Source organism: Sipha flava, unplaced genomic scaffold, assembly GCF_003268045.1.
Source record: "Sipha flava isolate LNK unplaced genomic scaffold, YSA_version1 167_pilon_pilon, whole genome shotgun sequence".
Lineage (NCBI taxonomy): Eukaryota > Metazoa > Arthropoda > Insecta > Hemiptera > Aphididae > Sipha > Sipha flava.
The window spans coordinates 301523-318435 of record NW_020271856.1 but is presented as its reverse complement, the minus strand read 5'-3'; the positions used below and the strand labels follow the sequence as shown (position 1 = coordinate 318435).

Here is a 16913-nt window from a genome sequence, read left to right as displayed (position 1 = left end):
ACGACGAAACTTGTTACACTTCAAAAGAAATAATCCCTCGGTTGCGAAAAAAGTTCCCGAACAGACTAATCTCGTTGTGTGTCCAAATCTATCCACCCCGATCTTGCGACTTGACACCGTGTGATTTTTTCTTATAAGGATACACTAAATTACGAGTTTACCAGAACAAAGTTCGAAATATCTTGGAATTGAAGCAAGAAATCCATCGTGTCCTCAACGAATTTGATGGGGCAATGTGTTATCCAGTGATAGTATGAAAAATCGCCTGTAGGGCTAGTAGGGAAAGTCATATGCCTGATATTGTTTTTTACTGTTAAACCTTAACTTCTCCCGAAAAGAATAATATATTTATTATGTTTTTTTAAAATAAATAAATTTGATTTATAGCAGATTTAAATTCTGCGTTCTTTTTGAGACACCCTATACATGGCATTTATGTCGGTCAAAAATATTGTGACTGTATGCAATGATATTTTATCACGAGTAATTTTATACTCTTTAACACAATTATTTGATGTTCCGAAAGAAGTTAACGCGATAGTTATATTCAATGTTAAGTAAAACAATTATTTCTTCGCTAATGGGTAGAAATCTGATCGGAAAATTGACGACATATATGTTTTGTTTTTGATAATGGTTTTAATATAAATATCTTGTTTGACGTTAGAACGAAGAACAATTCATAGTAATAAATAGTTTTTATATTGTTATGCGACCACTATGTATTTCTTCAGTTTGAAATACTGAAAACTTATCGAGATAATTTTTATTATTATATAGCAATACGTATATACGTTTCCAATATTTATGGAATTCTGCTAACGAATTTGTTCAAATGTATTTTGGTCGCATTACATTTTCTATAAAGCGTATAGAATATACGATATAATTGTACATGTATTATCTTCAGGGACGGCGTGAGGGGGTGGGTAATAGGGGAAGTTGCCTAGGGCCCCGTGTCTTAAATTATAATTAAGTCCCCGTGGTTCTCATTTAACTGAACTTAAAATATTTTATTAATATAAATTATAAGACCCAACATTTATTTTGCCCAGGGTCTCGCAAACTCTAGGACCGTCACTGATTGTCTTATGCCCTTATACACGAAGTAAAAATTATAAATACATCCTTGCAAACGTATTTTATTGTATTCGCTATAACAATAGTAAATTTACCGTCGTAGGGGTATACTAAACGGTTCGTGTTCATTGGAAAAATATGTTAATAAAATTGTAGTTGTTATAAACACATTACATTATATGAATTAAGGTTACCACTGTGTATCCGTGTAGATCCATGTACTTCCTATATGTTTGCAATATTTATAATTTGAGTCTAGACAACTCTAAATTATTATTTAATGATGGTCTGAATATTTAGTGTCAAAGATATTATTTTTTAAATCAGTAAATATTTATAAGCATTTGTGTATAATAATGTATACAACCACACACAATAATAATATTTTCATAAAACACTTTAATTTATTTGTATTGTAATTTTTAAATACATTATAAAATATCACATCTTACGTCACACAAAGAGAATGAACGTAGGAAATATAGTAAATTATAAGAATAATAATATAGTGCTAATCCTTGCGGAGTAAAATTGCCAGTTTTGTGAAAACATGAGTGACATTCACGGAAATCAAAAACATGTACATGTTGTTGATTTTACAAAATATATCATAAATATACAATTATTTTATAAGGTAGTTGGAGTAAGAGAAAAAAATTAATTTCAACATTCTCTCATGTATAGAACACAAGATATTTTAATTCTTGGTTTTTATACAACGCGAACGTAATAAAGTTCTAAGATTTGTTTGAATAGCAAATTTGTGTCGTGAAAACCATAATGTAAGCTTAAATTTGAAATTTTAATCAATTCCATTTGCTTTTGATTTATGGAATATATATTTTCTGATGGCACAGTGAGTGAGGAAAACACAAGTGAAAATAACATATTATATGACCCACATGTTGTTATGGAAAGTGATTGCGTGCAAATCGCGGCGGTGGTGGCGAAAAAACATACAAATAAACACGACTACGCGTACACGACGATAATGTATTCCGATGGTTTTATTGGCACAAAATGCACAAGGTTATGGGCATAAATAATGTGCGATTTGTTCGAATTTAAATCTAGTTGAAAATGTTTACATCGATGAGACGACCAATTTATTTCGCTTGTCATGTTTTAGCAACTATAGACAATGCGAAACACGCCAAAATCGTTCGGACGACAATAAAAAAAAAAAAATATAAAAAAATCTTATGTGCAAATTGAATTTATTCCGAACGAACCTTGAACCATTACGTGAGACCTTGGGACAAAATACTGTTATCATCCCACGTATGTTTCACGTGAAAATGGTTATTAAGGATTTTTTGCACTGTACGTTGTCAAAATTATCGCGGTCCATGGCATCCGTACGCATATAACAATATATGTACATGAATACGTATGGAACAGTATAGTTATCTATTATGTTACACAGTATGCAAATAATAAATTGTATCCTGTTTGAAAATATAGACGTATACACAAGGGGAAGCTTTAGGGGTTCAAATTTATTGAAATTCAGGAAAATGTTTAAATATGTTTTTATAAAGTGCAAGTAGCCTGTAGATTATATAAGTATGGAAATTTACAACCTAAAATCCTCCCAAATATTTTTTTGTGTACGTACTTGTGAAAATAGTTAAAACGCATCTCAGGTATAAATCTGCGCGTTAAGATGATAACTGTACCGCGTTATAGTATTCGGCTGAGCGAGTTCGACGAGTAATGATGGCGAAAACAAAAACATAGATAAACTAGACTTGTATAGCTATTTTGCGGGTTGAAATGTACCAATATATTTGCGATTATTTACTCTGAGATATTTTAAAAATTTATATTGACATCAAATGAACGAACGAAAAATCGAGTTTTATCCCGAATATATTCGAACCGTTTTGAGACAAGAGAAAAACATTGTTTTTAAAAATGTCTGAAACTGCAAATAGTTTCTAGTTTGTTAAACCATTGATCTGTCTATGTGTGTGTATGTATACATATTTTTATAGCTTAACTCGCTACACGCATGCACACGTGTGCGGACGCGACGTTTAATCAATTAATAATAATTACACTGCATAATAAGCATATAAATATATAATAAATATGAGATGTTTACGATTTATTTATTTTTCTTCTTTTTTTGGTATTCAATCCTGAGATTGGTTTATAGCAATTCTCCACTCTTCCCTGTTACTTGCCTTTTTCTTCGTTTCTTAGTAAGAATTACACCCTTGGTCCCTCATTATTTGTTGCATATAAGTACTCCATTCGTGATCTTCCCCTAGACTTTTTACCTTCTAGGCAGCCTTTTATAATTATTCCCATGAATACACCATAACTCCTTACTTGTCCGATCTATTCGTTTTTTTCTTTTCTTGATACTACTCCGTAGAGTTTTTATCTCAGATATTATTTTTAATACTTCCTTATTTGATACTATATCCGTCCAACATATTTTAAGCTGCCTTCTGTAGCACCACATCTCAAAAGCTTTTATTCTTCTCTGGCAATCGTCCACGTTTCGCCGCTATACAGCATTAGAATCCATATGTCTTTAGAAGATTTTTCCTGGTGTAAACTAATAATTTTTTAAAGTAAAATATCCTCTTTTCTTGTTAAATGCTATTAACTTTCTTATTTCTCTTTTACTTTTGCCATCCTCATTAATTGAAGCTTTCCAAATGTGCGAACTCTTCTACTTACTTTATTTCTAGGTTATTTTTTAAATGTATTGCCCTAATATTATGATTTTTGTTACATACAAGAACTATTGTTTTTCCGGTGTTTATTATTATTCATATTTATTTGTATTTATTATAAATTCGATGTATCTACGATTTACATTGCAGGTCTATAACGCAATGGTCTTTTAATTTTATATATCTGTATGTGAATTACTATATTCAAAATACGCGTGACGTTTGTTCGGTCGAGTGGTAATTGTATACATTTTCCAATTACGAGTTTCATTTATACGAATTTTTTATACGAATTCACGTACGATTATAATATTACTATCACAATAAACTAAAACGGTGTGGCGTTATTATACGAACCGCAAATGAAAACTAATTTCTAACTTTATTCCGGTCAGATGTATGCGGTACCTCCTACACGATTGCCGACTGTACAACATACAGTATAAAACGTTAAGTTCCTAACACTCACACGTGTCGTCGTAACGCGAAATCCGATTGAAATTGTTGGAAAACACAGCGCAACATCCGAATAACATCTGCATAAGTACGTGCGTCTCTTTTGTTACTGTATTATAATATTTTCCGATACGATTTTACGATTATGTATATTATAGGCCATTGGACGGGGCTCGTTTGCACAATGTTATTCACTGTATTCGTTGCACTGCAATACCGTTAAGAAGTCTAAAAGCATTATTGCGTATAATTTCCGATTATAAATTTGTATATTATTCATACAAAAGGAATTCGAATTCAATTGACGATTAATAAAGTACTCAACGGGTCGAGCGATGTTGGAATGATAATAGCAATAACAATAATATTATGATTCGCGTACGGATGCGGACGGGGCGAAGATCAACGGAGTGAAAGTTAGCACATTATTGCATTGTGTTTATGGACATTAATTTATTAAGCTTGCGTCGTTCGTATTTTTGTTTTGTTGAATTTTATGGTAAAAAAAAAAAAAAACAAAATAAAACCGATATTAGCAAAAACAGCTTACAATAAATATCGTTCTACTGAAACGTGTACCGATCGTGATCTCGAAGACAGAATATAATATTATGGAATACGCATATACACACACATGTGTGCGTATTGCATTTCAGTGCAGAACGCAAAAGAAGTAAAAAAAAATAAAAATACTTTGTGTACCAAACAATCGTTCTTCGTCGGTAGATCATTACGTGTCGTATAATGTTATGATATTACGCCGCAGCACGACTGGCGTGGGGTAAATCGCTCACATTTTTTTCCGTTTCCGATGTGTCGTCGCGTCGCCAGCATGGCCACGTGTATCGCGCCATGCTGTCGCCCACGCCCAATGCGCATTGCTGCTGTTCGCGCGTTAAGAATTAAAGGTCCGTGCCAAATGGACCGCGTTCGTTTCAGACGTCCGTGTCGTTGCATCAGGGGCGTATTTAGACCTTCTTAGTAGGGGGGGGGGGGGGAGGCGAATTAAATTATTTCTTTAATTCAGGCTCAACACTTACAAGTAAAATTGTTGGTATTATTTAAATCTGGTGTATCCTTAATATTTGTGGTTTTTTTTTTTTTTTTAATCTAATGCTGGATCCACTTAGAATCAACTTTTGTGTAGTTCTTTTTTAACACCTGTCTGTGTTTTGAAAGTTATGCTTGTGTTTTATTTGATTTTTCACTAAGTATGGACCAGAAAAAAAGCCCAATTCAGTATACATAGCTATGTGTAATTTGATTTCATTATAAAATAATCCACATTAAAAATATTTGAAATGTGTATCTCACTTATAATCGATTCATTAAATACGGATAAAAGGGGGGCACTTCCCCCCCTAAAATACGCCTCTGCGTTGCACGGGACATTCGTACATGTGCGTATGAACCAAAACGATACGTACAGCGATCGGTTATTGTTAAATGTCGTTAATATAGTCTCTTGAAATCATCGACTGTCGTCCTGTTATCCTGTTATCTGACTGTAGCGCAACATCTACCGAAAGCTACTCGTTTCATTAACGGCTCGGGTGGTCTGAGACGAAAAAAGATCAGTTGTAATATTTCACAACATTACGACCGGTATACACATGCATAGGTCGAAACAAACCAATCGTTGATAATCATTTCTGTTCGGACGATTTTAACAATACTAATTAATAGCCGTGCGAGTGAATTCAATTCATAGACAGGAGCTACAAGGTGATTTTCTTGATGCTGAATAACATTCGATCTCTCGTTAACATGTTTTTTAAACAATTATTGATTGTTTTTACAGAAAAAAAAAATTTTAACAAATGTTAACTTTACTTTATGTTTAAGGCGATGTACGTTTTTTATTTCACTTAATCTGAAACAAATTTCCTGATTATTATAAGTGTTATTTATTACAAATCGAGTGGAGTGGCTGGCATATACTTCGAAAAATGTTGATATTGGAATTTGTTCGTCGATATTTCTCGACAGATAATTTTGCTTTAGAATAAAGAATTAAAATTAGATAGATCAATGTCCTAGAGTAAACATTTTTTTATATGGAATAATAACATTAAATACGTTTTTTGCTTCACTCAAAATATAAGAAATAAATTTACAATTTATTAATTTAATTTTTCGAAAGTTTCTAGATAGACTGAGAAAACAAGCGCATGTTGTTAAAAAAAATCACCCTGTATACACAATGATAATTTTTTTTCTTTTCGAGGAATACACGTGTTTATTTACACGTGTTCGACTAATCCATTCGAATATTTAATAATAATAATAATGAATAAAATAATTAGATAAATGTTAATATATTATGAGAGTAAACCATCAATAATTATTTAAGATTAGCATGTGCGTATATTATACTATATCATGATTTGTTTTCTTTTGTTTCGACCAGTACATATTATTATTAATTATTATTATAATGTGTACTATATGTGATAAATCGTTAAGCGTAAAGGTTTTGACCGAAATATAATCCCGGTAGATGTGATGATGCTTTTTGCTCACCTATTTGTCCACCAAATACCAGTCGAACCGGTAGGAAAAATTTGTCTGCGAAACCCGTAATACGTATGCATGTATGTCATAACCATATAATATTATATAGTACACATTTACGATATATTTACGATACGTGCTTGACATTAAGACAAATGTGCGTGCGCATATGTGCGTGAGATCAACCACTTTTTATTATTCGGAGATTTTTAGCGCTGTTCATCGATCACTATATACATAAATATATTCATGTATAACACGTGTGCAATCATTAGAATAGCAAATTAAACAAATTAAATTTATTTGGCATATTAATCAAATCAACGTTTGAAATAAAATTGAAAAGCAAAAAAAAAAAAAAACAAACCGAAGTCACGCCAATAACATTAATGATACATAAATCAAATGTAGTTTCGAAATAAAACATTTTTTCGTAAACCGGTCGAAATGCGTCGGAATTAAAAAAAATTAAAAAAAAAAACTTTTTGTATATCATATATTTCCGATTTGCAGTTATATCTGTATTAGTTTTTGTTTTCTATTCGCTTACATTATTAAATCGATAAAACATTAGAATGATATACTGTTACTGTTGTTGTTGTTTTTGTTGTGCGGATCGCGTATTTACCTTGGGTTTTTTTTTTAAGAACGTACATTTTTATAGACCCGTTGAACTTGTCGATGTGAGTAAATCCATGTGTCCACATGAGGGACGTAGTTACGCGCTGCCACTGAAGCCTAACCCTGCCAGATGCATCAGGGACATAGGCGGATATTTGGTTGAATTTTTTTTTTTTTTGGGGGGGCTATAATAATTCAATGTTAAATAACCCGTAAGAGCTTCGCCCCCACACCTCCTTCCCGTGCACAAGTATAACTTATTACTGTTAAAACATAGATATGTTTAAATTTTATTAAAAATACACTAAATAACGTATATTTAAAAATAATTAATATTTTATTTTAATAACAAATATCTATTTGTATTATTATAAATAATAAAATATCATCGTTTTTTATATTTTTTGATATATCTTTTTCAATTTATAGTATTGAAAGATCGCTGAACCTATTATGAACCAACGATGTCCTTAGCCAAGTTTTTATATTTTCATTGCACTGAAACTTCTTTCGCAAGTATCCGAACTAATTGGTATTGTTAATGCTATTGTAAATAGATTTTTATTATTTCTTATACTACGATTTTCAAAAAAACGAACAGATAATTATAAAAACAACGAATAATATTTTTAACAAAGGCTCGATTTTGAGGGGGCTATTAAAAGATTTGGGGGGCTAAGCTATAATTTTTCATTTATTCGATAATATTGGCAAAGGGATTCGAACGAGGAAATTTTTAATAATTCTTATTATTATTATTTATTTTGACATCAATAATTACATTATACCCGTGATAATTAACAAAACAAAATGGTTTATTACAGATTATTTTACTTAAAATTTCCATAATATAATCCTTGTGCTGTCAATATGTTCACATGTTACATGTCAATAAATATCGCTGTCATCTGTCTCACTGTTACCTACATTTATTTGAAAATATGTTGACCGTTTAATATTTACAATCGTTTCTAATTTCTATATTTCTTTATTATACAAAACACATTTACAAAAAATGCATTTAAAATTGGATTCAGTTTAATACAATGTAATAACTTAAGGCTTAATAAAGTTTTGTTCTAATAACATCACTGCACTGTGTTTGCATCCAAAGGTGGGTTAACTATGCACTTTTCGAATAGCATTATTAATAGAAAAACGAACCCGACGATGTATACACTCAAATTATTATGATATGCAAAATTCAAAGCACATATATTTCGTGTCCATATTTCTTACTGGAGATGATATCATATTGTCAGTGCTCGACTTGAGGGGGGACGCAGGCGAACGGAGTACCCCAACTAATTTTTAGAAATTTTAGCGTCTCCCTACTATTATAACTCTATAATCATAACGCTCAGCCAGTTTTGGGGACTTTTTTTTTTAAAGTAAATAGAGTCCCCCTTCATTAATTTTGCCAAGTCGAGCACTGCATATAGTTAACAATATAGTTAACAATATAATTCACAATCGGTTCCCAATTTTATGTTGATTATTTCCAAGTCGATATTTTTCAAGGTGAAATCCAAGTTCAACTCTTGAATGATAATTACCGTGCTTATATACATATATACATACATATATACATCGATTAAACAACATGGTTTATGGTAAGAATTACGTAAACAATTGATTGACGTTCAAATCGATGACTAATAAAATGCAAGAATTTTCAATAATATATTCATTATTTAAAACATCGCATTTCCAAATTAGATGGTATGGTTTTTATGAATATTCTTAGATTCAATTTAGGTATATTTAATTTACAAGTACACTGCAATTTCAATGTCAATTTAGAAGGTATTCGTATTGAAGGCTTTAATTATGATGTCCTTGAGGGAATATTAAATTTTGTTCTAATGATTGCATTTTAACGTAATAATTAATTTGTCAGTACTGACGACCACGACGACGGTATCAAGCCTTAAATTAAAAAGGAATGGCTCTCGTCCTCCCTGTCATTTTACTTTTCTCGAGGAGGAGTGTTGTCGGAATTATTTGTTTAATCTCTAAAATCTAAGGTGTTTATTACATAGGTAGTAGTAGTTGCATTAACTGTATATGTAATGGAAAAAGACGTCGATAGAAGTTTCTTTATTATCGAATTGCTACCCCGCGCGAGACTTCAAATACTGTGATAAGTCTTGTAGACTCATAGATACAGCCAACAACTCATATATTGTTTGAGAAATAGAAAATTTAGGAATAATAGGAAACGATCTTAGAACTTGCACCTGTACAATATAATACCACTTCGGAAACGATCGTAGCAGTCCAACTGGGTTCATATTTAATGTATATGTGTGCTCTACTTAGTAAACTTAATACAATAATCATAATTTTAATAACGAAAGATAAGATTTTGTATTTTAAACATTATAAATAATATAATTTGTTAGGGTCAACTTATTACAATCCAATCGTTTTATGTATCTTTTATAATGCATTTGATTATTTATAATAATCATTATTAAATTGGATTACGTGTACAATGTGCACTTAATTATTTCGTGACCAACGTTTTATTTAATTATTATCAGGCGCGTATTGTGATTATTATTATTATTATAATTTCATCTATATTTTAACGTATAACCACCTGGTTAAAACTTACATTTTTAGACACAAGTATAAGAATAATCAATCAACAGAAAGCACTAATAGTGTACATCGATATAATTATTATATACATCTAAAATACATCATTGATTCAAACAACAATGTTTCCATTTGCAATCACAATCTAAGTAATAAGTATAATACAGCAATATATCGGAACGACCGTGTATTCTGATTAATCGCATACCGTTTAAAATATAGCGTTTTGTTTTGAGAATAAATACATTTTAGCGTTCTGTTACGCGTAATAAATAATGACTCTTGGTTACATGTAGTAACATTTTTAGTTTTTACCTAATACTAATACCCTTGTACATCCCGTCACGCAAAAAACTAGCGCATATGGTACGTATGACGTAGTGTAAACCTTTAGGAAATCGAAGACTAAAATGATGGAAAAATACCACAAAAATCGTTTTTACAAACGTGCGTTCCGGTTTAGAAAATTTTCTGTTTGAAGTACCAAGTATACACGCGGTACACGCATCATATGAATAACTAGTGAGTTGCGATAGGAAAACAGCTGTTTAACCATAATGTATTTGTAAACGATTAAAGCCAAATATTGTACAAATCCTAACTCATATAATGTCATTGTCCTGTGAACGGGATACCGGTGATGATGGAATATTGAATAATTGAAAATATCAATCCTATTTCATGCGTCACTATGTAGGAAGGCGTGACTGTGAGTTATTAAAATAAATGACTAATTATCGGGTTTAATTAATTAACAATCGTACATAGAGTGTATCTCAGAGATTTGATATTTTCATAATGCCATACATGTATGAACTATCCTGTATAATGCATAATGTTAGATAGGAAAAGTATAGTGCACTGATAGGTCGTGCATATTCACCACTTAACGGAACGAAAATAAAAACGGAATTTAACAAACTTGAATAATACCGATTGTTTACGGCTGCATTTTTTTTTATGTTCATATGAAAAATGTCATAAAATATTGATTTCATGAAAAAAATTATGATTTTCCACACCATCATTATGGATAGAAATGCAGAACGATTAAACAAAAAGCACTTTATCATGAACGGCAAGTGTATGTATACTTGAATGCAACAAAAATCTACTTACTCACTCAAAGCATTAATAATAATTTTCTGGCGTTTTACGTTAAACGATTAGAATATAACAAAAATGCATAATACTGCACCAAATAACGTTCAACCATAGTCTTTAAATAGCCATCAATACTATTTAGCACGGATATCATAGTCTACGACCGTCGATGGGGTAATACAGTTTTATATTCTCACTACATGTCTATGTAACAATATTTGTTCGCTTGCAAAGCTGTAACCGTAATATATTATAATAATATTTTACGTTTACTTCATTGAAAGTGTATAGTTAATTATATGTTACTGTAATGTTGCGTGAATCGTCTGATTTTGCTGACAATCACGGCCGATTGAGTTTTGCATAAATTTTTTAATCGATTTTAATTCGAAGAAAAATCTCTCCGCTGAAATAACTAACACGGACATCTTAAGGTCAAATTAAGTGGCGTGAGCTAGATACCACTGTGTTCTCGTACTCGGATAATTATCTATAAGATAAATACTGTCAGTGGACAGTTGTTTTTAATTTTTTTTTAGAAACGTTATCACCATTTCACAATCGATAACTACATGTTAATTCTCTTACCAACATTATTGCATGTATGCGATTTATGTTTTAAATACGTTTCGTAAAGTATTGCGTATCGAGATGTTTGAAAGTGATACTAGCGTAGAATATAGAAGAAACCAAAAGTCGATAATAACGCCGAAATGTCAACGAAATATTAACGAATGAAAACCGATACTGCCCGAAAAACGAAGATTCTCCTTACTATCAATTGCATGTTCTGCTATATAAGATAAAAAAACCGTACATTCAGAGTGAGGCAATGAAACGATGATCGCAAAAAACATTATACGTGAAACGTACGACCACAGCATTTCGCGTACCCATAGGCATCTAACTTGTGCTTCACGTACCCCCTCTTCATATAAATTTGATGACAATTGTTTTGTTGGTTTTACTAAACAATCCAATATTACAGTTGTTTTCTTTCACATACCCCAAGGTTAGACTAAAGAGGAGTAATGATTGACCTTTCGGGCGAGACTGTATTGTTTCCCATCTCTGTAAATACCAATATTGTATTTAGATAAATTGTTGTGCTTATACAATAGCGTACAAGACAATGCTGCATGTACGCACGCGGTACAGTCATCGCTGCAGGACTATATTTGTTTGCGAATCGCGCCGCCAACGATGTGTACGAGAAATAAGACACTCGGCAACGGCCTGTACGTTCATATTTGTATAAATTATACTATTACGAGTACAATGATAATTATTTACGCAGACGCGGAAATGGCGTAGACGTACGGCGCGACCCCACGTTTTTTTCCTCGTCTCGTTGTATATGCGCACGTATATCTACATAATATCTCCTCTTGTCGTTATTAGATTCGCGATTTTTTTTTTCTTTTCTCTCTCTCTCTCTCTCTCTCTCTCTGTTTTTTACTCGCACCCGTGTATCGCGGTTCCGTGAACTCGTCCGCCGAAACCGGTCGGATTGACCTTAACCACCGCGCACACACATTATAATAATAATATGTACGTATATGGGCTGTTATCCGTCTATACGTATCGTTGGGTGACGTGAAAACTCGACCGTAGCAGAACATCGATAACGGCCAGCAGCACTGCTGTGGGTCCGTAGAGACAATGAGCCGGATCACCTTCAGGGTACCTATTTACGTACATTTATAGATAGGCACCGGTTTACGTTTTAGAGGCGTACTTGTATGCATGTATAGGTACACATATAAGTATACACTTCATCCCCCGATCCCCCAGATTCCCCCTAGCGGTGAGTATTAACGTCGTGCGCGTGTAATTTTTATTCCTGCGCACGCGTGTGTATAATCACGTACAGTCAAACAATGTTATTAATATGCATCCGTATTGCGGAAAAATTATCAAGTGCGATGATTCATTACACTGTAGAACAGCGAAAGATGGGGTGATAAACCGGTGGTTAGGAACGGGATGCGCGCTGAAAGCGAAAATAAAAATCATGTCAACGACGATGGTAATAATAATAATACAGTGGTCGCTATTTATTGGACACACGGACTCAAGACTCAAAACTGCTGGTCCCGATTTGCTCATAACGCACTAATGCATAGCAAAAAAATTCGTCTATTTGACTCGCAAGCCGGTTTATAGGGTCATTTGAAAATGAGATAAATCAAGAAAATATGTGTATCCATTGAACAAACGTGTTATAAATGCGATATAAGTCGGTACCGGTATGGATCAGTATTCTCAAAGAAGTCCAAAACACTGATCTCGAAACCGAGAAAGAAATATGTGGTAAAATATAGTCAAAACGGGCAAAACAAAATATGGCTGGTGGTAGTAACGAAGAGGAACCTGATTAAAAACCACCATTAATTAAATAAATGCTAGAAGCGCTTCAAATTCTACGTAGAGGGATTTAGCAAAGAGATGAATTTGACGTACTCGACCAACATAAATCCTACGAAGATATGATTATGAAATTCACTGAATAAGGGAAAATCCAATCAACCCTGGATGTATTTTTATTAAAAATTAATTAGATCTTATATACATATTAATTTGTTTTTAATAGCGTAGCTAGATTTTTATTTTTATATATACCTTGAATCTCAATTAATATTTTTTAAGTAAATAAGTTTTTAATTTTAAGCATGTTTTAAATATTTTTTTGGTCATTCGCTTTATTGACTCAATCGGTTAATGGACTCAAATGGTCAGGTCCCAAAGTGAGTCTAATAAACGGCGACCACTGTAATAATAATAATAATAATAATAATAATAATACTTATAATAATAGTGAAAGTAAAAAAAAACAATCACAACAACTAATAGGTGAGGTCGCGTAATCTTACCTGGAACACTGCGTACGGTGTACGTTCCTGCGTTGGTATATATAATGTTTATTTGTATGTTTAATATAACGCGTGAGAAGCTGATATAAATATAAATATATTTACGATGTGTGCGCTTTTGTGCTCTCTCAACTGCGGTTGTCCATAGACTGGTCACAAAACACCGTCGTCGTTGTCGTCCGTACGCAGGGATGCGCGAAGTGGTCGTATTGCTACCGGTGGTGAAACGCACCCTTATAGCCGTCGCCACGTCGGTCAACTTCGACACTGAGAAGATATCGTCGTGTGCCCACGAAGACGGGCAGTGACGGGTGAAAGAAAGACGGATGGAGGGTGTTAGAGAGAGAAAGAGTGAGAGAGAGCAACAAGACATGTACAATGATATATGTATATATATATATATATATATATATTTATACTTAAAATATATCCTGTGGAAAGACGAATAAGGATAAAGAGAAAGAGAAAGAGAGAAATGGAGACAGAAAGATGGACAGAAGAGCGTGTCAGTGATAAAAGTTATAAGAGAGAGAGAGAGAGAGAGAGAGAGAGAGAGAGAAAGAGAGAGTGAAAGAGAGTCTTTTTTTTATTTACGCCCACACTTGCATCAACTGTGAGTGTGTGTGTGTGTACAACGAGCACCGCCGAATATTACAGTGTTACAAATACATGTACCGTATTACACTTCGAAAGTCGTATACGCTATGTTATATTGATATAGGATACAGAGTTATGTATACATGAAGGTATATATATATTACTGTCGCGGTTAAAAATCAAAGGGCTGCGCTCCCTTAACGGCTTGTAATCATCGAAAAAGGCGGGAGGCATTTGGCACGAAATAAATTGAACGAACTCCTCCCGGGAAAATACCCACGTGCACATCGCGTATAATATGACCACTAAGCACCAGAACCGTCCGCATAAAACACGCGCGCAATATGTATTTATACGTATTACGCACACATATATATATATTATGTCCTTGCTGATCCTGCCCATGTTGTTTACGGTGCTGCTGCGTCCTGGGTATCGGAAATGATTCGGATTACCCAATCGGCTCGGATACGTGCAATTATGGGTACATACTTTTTGAATTTATGATCTCGCACGCGAATTCGTATATATTATAATGTATATGGCTAAAGGCGAAGTACTAGCATTACACGCCAACCAACTGTACGGTCGGGCTCTAAAGTCGCGGCGATCTCTCCCACGTGTGCCCGCGTTCAAATCTACGCAACACGCGTATACGCACATCGCACTGTATTCTCGCGGTTTCCGACCGTATTTTTCGCGTGGTACATCGACGACCGGCCGTGCAGCTTTCGGTTTCGAAACGAGGAGATTATTTTTCTTCTCGCCCACACGTTCTCGGCACCCACCCGCTAACCGAAGCCACGTATTTAAATATTCGTTACGGCGAGCCCGAGCACAAATATACAAATTATTCACTGCATAAATGTACGCAACGTATTGTAAGGTCCGTTTGACGCGACAGAATAACATCTTAACATTATGACGGTCGTGATATGTTTTCGTGCGCGCCCCACGGCAATGCAGTTACACGTGTGACTACACGGAAAAAAAAAAGCGCTACCGAATTTCAATTGAAAGCAATGAACGGGTTCGATAGAAGTATATAAAAATTGTTGACGATTGTACACGTTTGGAGTGGGTGTTAGTACAAATTTATCGTTAACATTTTCCAAAACAATGAAGTTTAGGTATTAAAAGTGAAATTGAAAAACTCAAACAATTTATTGAAACTGGAGGTACAATTATACCAATGTAATATTATAAATATCCCAACAGTACCGTTTTACGTTCATTCCGAGCTTTTGACAATCATTTCTACCATCGTGTATTCAGTGGCTTACCGATAGAATGGCATAACGGGCAATGAGTCGCGGACCCATGACTCTAGAGGGCGTACTAAGGAACGTCGAGAATCCAAAAAATAGATCACTATTATTGAAAAAATTTAAAATCTTTAGAAAAAACTATACCCTAGTAAAATTAAATTACTTTCAGTAGCGCAGCTAGCGGGTAAGTTGGCAAAGTGAAACTTTGGAGCCCCCCCGATAATGCAAGTTGCTGCTCGGCTAACAAACAATAAAAATTACTTTTTTTCTTTATTTTATTATAAACATTTACGGATCGATTAAAATTAAATATTTATATTATAATTACACTGCTATTGTTATTGTTATTTGTTATTATTATCCTATGAAGTATATTATATTTCGAGTTATTTATTGAATAGTATTAAAAAATAATTACCATTGCTAAATAATAAATAGGGCTAAGAAAAGTGTTTTAAGTAACTAATTTTTTTTCAACTTATAAAAGTTCGTTATTGCAACACGACGAGCTTTAGCCGACAAGCTGAGGAATGGTATCGCGGGTACGGTTACTATTAACAGTAATTAAGCTTAGATTAAACATTTTGTGAATGATTTTTTACAAAGAGCCCTAGAAAAAATAATACTGATTTTAACTTATAAATATAAATCATTTAAAAAAAGTTAATTTATAGAATTATTTTAAATTTTATGAAATTATTAACGATGCAGTGGTTTTTGATTACTTTATGGGTGAGGAGGAAGAGGTGTACCTTAAATTTTTTTAAGATCATTTATATTGTTGGTTAGTGGGCCCAATTTTATATTTTACTTAAGGGTCCTCAAGTGTGTAGTTGCGTCACTGATTATTTTAAAATAAAATTAGTTTAATATTTAAAAATATGGCTGATACACGCTTATAAATTATTTTATGTGCATCGTTTGCTTGTCGGAGGGTCAAGTCTGTGATATTAATATGTATAAATATAATAATTATTTTGGAATAGAAATAACAGCGAAACGCACTCTATATTTAAAGCAGCATAACATCTAGTCTAGAAAATCATATGGGCGAGTGTCGATTATTCGATTCGTTATCGATTCGTATTATGAGATTGATCAAATGA

General features: G+C 33.1%; 1 protein-coding gene across 1 annotated transcript in view; it reads right to left on the bottom strand.

The window, feature by feature from the left end:
- Positions 1–14082, bottom strand: part of LOC112679724 (ion transport peptide-like) — a 92072-nt gene extending 77990 nt beyond the window's left edge. The window contains exon 1 of the mRNA XM_025549615.1: positions 13943–14082. The gene's annotated coding sequence lies outside the window, so the exon portion shown is untranslated. The remainder of the gene's footprint in view (positions 1–13942) is intronic.
- Positions 14083–16913: the final 2831 nt, after the last annotated feature.